We start from the raw sequence: 5,635 nt of genomic DNA on the forward strand, positions 1-5,635 counted from the left end.
CAGCTCTTTATTGACACTTTCTGCACTCTCCCTTATCTTTCCATGGATCATCTATCAAATAAATATCCTATTCCCCAAAACTTGGCCGTAGGCCCCACTGTGGGGGAAACCCAAGCCAAGGTACACACCCAGTTTAATCCATATAGCTCTGCTGTATACAAAATTGTTTTGTACTTCCATTTGCCCTGTGATGAGAAGTGGGATGGGGTGGGAGTTGGATGACAGGTCATGGAGTTGTTGTCAACTTGATTTTACTGAGGAGGAAAAGGCTTTAGGTAATCTGAGTGATGCTCCCTAAGTCACACAGCTAATATGTAGGCAGAATGTCCTTTGATGTGCTAAATAGAGCCTTGGCAACACAAGAAAAGAATGAATCATTTCCCAAATGAGTTCTGTGCACTTTAATTTCATGTATAATTTCAATTTAATGTGTCAGATCTTGCTAGTTTAAAATATCTCAGCTAAACCTCATTAATTTGAATTCCATTAATTTATGCTTTGATAATTTTAAAATATAGAAATGAAATTTATTTTCTCTGTAAAAATATTATATGATTTAAGATATACTTTTTTTCCCCAAAAGGATGGACTTTATAACCTGTTTACAGAACACTGCGAGATAGGAATTTCCACATAGAAATAAGAAACCCATTGAGAAGAGAAGTTTCATGTAGTATGTACATTTTGGAACTGTTCAAGTACAGTTTCACTGTAAAAAGTGCTGCAAGGACAAACCACATTTAAAAAGAATTCTTAGAAGAGAAACAGACAAACTTATACCAAACATGGTACTCAACAAAGAACGTTATGCCATAGCTGTACAATCTAAAAGTCAAAGGTTCCGGGAGTGCCATCCTGAACTTGGAACACAGAGCCTCTGGAGGCGGTTTGTGGCACAACAGTTTGATCTTCCTCTACAGAGAAATACTTCTCTATAAAGTTAATGAAGCTGTGTACACAGACTCATTTCCATGGTTTTGTAGAGCTTCACTTTGGTCTAAGCCTCCACATTCTTCAAACATTATACCAAATTTCTGTTTCACCTAGTTTCTCAGCAGTCTGAAAGACTTGAAATGGCATCCAGAGTAACCAGAATAATTGCGGTATCTTTCGCAGTTAAGATGTCGTACATGGTTCTGTTATGCCACAGTGAACAAGGTATACGAACAGTTCAACTGTTGCAGCACTTGTATCATTGGTCACAGCCCACTAAGCTTCCTTTTGTGCCTTAAAGTCTGCTTGGAGAGAACGCCAATGAGGAATGGGACTAATTATGATTCACAACTTGCTGTTTATTGTCCTGGCAGCCAGCTGTGATGTTTGACACTGTCTACTTAGCCTTCTGAATGTTAGTTTTGGAGTTCGTCAGCAGGCTGAGAGAGACGGTACGTGCTCCCACATGTATTACAACCTGAGTCTGTACATCTGTTCCAGTGACAGTATTTCCTGTGGCTCTTAGCGCAGGAGTCACAATGGGCAATTCAGTAGCTCCTAGGAGCTTAGCAAGTTGGGGCACAACTCCTGTTTTCACGACCATTTCAGTCTGTTCACTGGGACCATCAAGAAGGTAGGAAATGGGGCCGGCCGAGTGGCGCGATGGTTAAGAACTCGCTTGGGACGCCAGAGGGCCCCGGTTCGGATCCCACATATGAGGGCCAGTGACGCTGCCCTCNATTGTATTTCTGAAACTGATGTTGAATAATACTGTATGTCAACTATAATTATATATACATATAACCTCGGGACATGGAGTAGAGTGCGGGAACGGATTCAATGGAATTGTAATAGATAAGCATGATATCAGGGGTGGGAGGGCAATAGATGGGGGGAGGGGGGTTGTTACTTTGTGAGGGTGAAAAGGGTAACTATTGCATGGTTCTGTACACCTGAAACTAACAATAAAAAAAATTAAAAAAAAAGCTGTGCAAGTCATACAAGCGTTAAGTCCCACAAAACCTGGATTTCCCCTTGAGTGTACCCGATCACAAGTGTGAGAACAGTCTTGCCTTTGTTATAACATCTACTGCCCAGGTGAGTCTCCTAAACAGACTGCCAATTTTCCAGATATAATATGCTTTTACATCTGGTAGCCATTTCATTGCCACTGCTGAGATGAGGATGGAACTCATCTGAAAGTGATGAGAGATGGTATAGTTAGTTACAGTAAGTCTCTAATTCAAGTAACTGACTTGTGAATAGTGTAACTATACTGCAGTAAAGCTTGTAAAAATACTGATCTTGGTTTTGCTTTTTCTTTTCATCCATTTTATGTTTAGTAGCATTGAATGTCAGTGTGTACATTTTAAGCTGTATGTAAGTTATTTTTTATAACTGACAAACTATTATATTCTCATAACAACAGTGACAAACATGGAGTAGTTGAATGTAGGGGATAGAATATTAGCTTTGGATTTGAGGAAGCAGAGTTTGCCAGTGCAAAATATGCTTCTTTGGGCTATTGATTATGCTAAGCTGGTTATTTTTAAGAAATGAAAAATGCAGGAAAAACCTTTGACCTTCCCCATAACTACCTAAAAGAATGTAGATGAAGCACCTGCCCCATGAAGGGAGATATTATTATAGATAATGATAGTTTAATATGAACTAAGTGTGATAGACAGTGATCAACAACTAGAAACTGTAGTTGATCAAAGTCCTCTTTGTGTCCCATTTCTTTACCAAACATTTGCTTATCCATCTCCATGTGAATTGATTTTCTGTTCTTTGAAGTCCCAAACCAACCCCCCACTTTCTTTTAGCTCAAGATGGCAGATAAGCCCCAACTGCCTGATCTGTCCTGGAGTCTTATAGTATTATGAAATCCCCATATGTATACTAAATTTCATCATTTTCTGCTTTTAATCCATCCCATGTCAATTCAATTATTAGATCAGCCAGAGGAACTTACAAGGGTAGAAGGAAAATTATTTTTCCTCCCCCACAGATCAGGCAGATCTGATTCAAACTTGGGTTCTCCCTCTTACTTATTTGACTCTGAGCAAGTTGTTTTGCTCCTGAGCCTTTGTTTCCTTGTCCGTTAAATGAGGATGAAAAATAGCTATCTTGAAGAAAGGTTGGGAATTTTAAAAGAGATTTTTAAAAAATGAATCCAATATTTAACTCTGACCCATCATAGGCACTGATGTGATACATTTGGGTATTTTTATTATCAAAGATCCTTTCCATTAAGGAGGAAAATTAGTGGGTCATTTTATGATTACTCAGTATCTACAGAGCTGAGATGTTCTACTTGACAGAAACGAAGCAAAGATTTGCTTTCTGTAGGCTACCAAATAATTATTTTAATTCTGTGCTAGAAAATAGTTTTAGGTCAAGCTACCACTGAAGAAGGCATCTTGACAGGGTCGTCTAATTAGAATGGCCTTTACTATGATAAGATATTAAAGTTGCTCCATTGTTTTGATGTCTAGCTTCCATACTAAAAGATTTATGGTACTGCTGTCTTATTCTTGACAAGCCAGTTCTTGGTGCTCTTCACAGCGCTTAGCATAGATTCACATAAAGATTTAATGAATTAGCCGTAGCTGAGTAACACAATACACACTGTACATAAAAAATATAGTCACCATGTAAATATGTTTCTAAAATATGTGCACATCAATTTGTGCCATTGCCTCAACTTTCATTTCTTGTTACAAGAGATTCTACCTAGGTGACCATATTTGGGGCAGATGATTCTATCTCTGTGGCTACAGCTGATTGGACCAAGAGTAGACACTTGACAACCTCTCTGGGGAATTTGGAATACAGATATTTTAGGCTGTATGTGCAGATAGTAGGCCTGCAATAATGTAGCAAGACTAGATCTGGCTCTACAAAAGTTGTATACAATCCAAAGTTCTGGGGTAACAAATCCTAAGTTTTTTCAGAGGAAGTCAGTGTTTATAATGGAGGCTTGCAGAATAAAAACAAAGGTAAGGCCCTCTGTGGATGGAGAGAGGGAAGGGAAGAAGTCTGTGAGAGCAAGAACATGAGCCAGAAAGTGAAAGTGTAAGTAAAAAACTATATGCCTGATGATTTTCTAGTTTCTGTAAGATTCAGCTACTCTTCCAAATATTGGGCCTTCTAAGGTTCTCCTCCTACTAGAGACTATTTCTTTTAACTAGTTTGAGTGAGTCTCTCTTTCTTGTAACCATGTGATCAATAATTAGAATTCTAACAATTATATATTTCATATCTGCACAGGTTCTCAAGCTAAGGAATACATTGTGAGGAATATTAAAAAGTACTGTTATATTATGGGCAGTTTAAATCACATCTAACAGCCTTAATTTTATATTGCTGCTGTAACAAATCACAAATTTTGTTGCTTAAAACTGGAATTTATTATCTTTACAATTCTGGAGGTTGGAAGTCAAAATGGGTTTCATGGGGCTAAGATTAAGGGGTCATCAGGGCTGCATTTCTGGAGGCCCCAAGGGAGAATCCATCCCTTGCCTCTTCCTGCTTTGAGAGGCTGCCTGCATTTCCTGGCCACGGCCACATCATTCCAGTCTCTAATTCCATCATCACATCTCCTTCTCTAAGTCTGACTCTTCTGCTTCCCTCTTCTAAGGACCCCTGTGATCACATTGGACCCAGTCAGATAATCCAGGGTAATCTTTCCATCTCGAGATCCTTGACTTAATTATATCTGGAAAGCCCCTTTGCTGTGTAAAGGAATGTATTCCCAGGTTTGAGGGATTAGGCCATGGACATCTCTGGGGGGGACATTACTCTATTTGCTTTACCATCCATGACAATAGTATTTTAATGGTTTTTATAATCCCTATTTTCACTCATGTTTATATGTTTAAATTTAAAATTATCAAAACTTATGGGAAGATTAATAAATCCAAACTTTATAGTGACTTTGCACAACTGTTGAAGGGTAATATCGCTTTAAAAAGATAAATGTTCTACCTTTAGCTGTATTTTGATGAATTTTTATAAAATATTTGATAATTTTTCAAAGGAAAAATTGGATACAGCTAACATTGTGATCTTAATCATCATGTATGTCTCAGAGGGACTTTTAAAATATGACATTTGTTGTTTAGAAAATTAATATTTGATTTGCAAGTAAATATTTACAATTTTGGTTCCAAAGTGTTTCACTTCTTTATAATACTCTGAAATGCATAATATGAATATTGAAGTTGGACACAGAAGACATTGGTCATCTATAATTCACTTTCAGTTCACTTTAGTCACCATCCAGGTTACTCAGATGTCCATTAATAATTTCAGCTAATGACTGTATTTCATTTAGTAATTTTCCAAATTTTAATTCTCTCCATAACTACATCATGAGTTTTGTAACATTATAATATTTGTTTAAATATTCATTTATCATGCCCTTTTTCTACAGCGTGGTGCTATGAAAACATTAAATAAGGAAAACATTTTCTACCTTTCTGCTATAGATCCAACAGGTATTTATTTATTTAAAGAAATTAAGTTGTCAGCTGGGAGTTTTAGCCAGTCTATCAGAGCAACTCTTAACACTGCATTTATTTCATTTTATTTTATTTTATTTTATTTATTGTTAGTTTCAGGTGTACAGAACAATGCAATAGTTACCCTTTTCACCCTCACAAAGTAACAACCCCCCTCCCCCCATCCACTGCCCTCC

The 5,635-nt window shown here is 37.3% G+C and overlaps 1 pseudogene; it reads right to left on the reverse strand.

Moving 5' to 3' along the window:
- Positions 1-825: 825 nt before the first annotated feature.
- Positions 826-5,635, reverse strand: part of LOC109373364 (importin subunit alpha-1-like) — a 9,159-nt pseudogene continuing 4,349 nt past the window's right edge.

The sequence above is a fragment of the Hipposideros armiger genome, unplaced genomic scaffold (genome assembly GCF_001890085.2).
Source record: "Hipposideros armiger isolate ML-2016 unplaced genomic scaffold, ASM189008v1 scaffold_712, whole genome shotgun sequence".
NCBI classification, from domain to species: domain Eukaryota; kingdom Metazoa; phylum Chordata; class Mammalia; order Chiroptera; family Hipposideridae; genus Hipposideros; species Hipposideros armiger.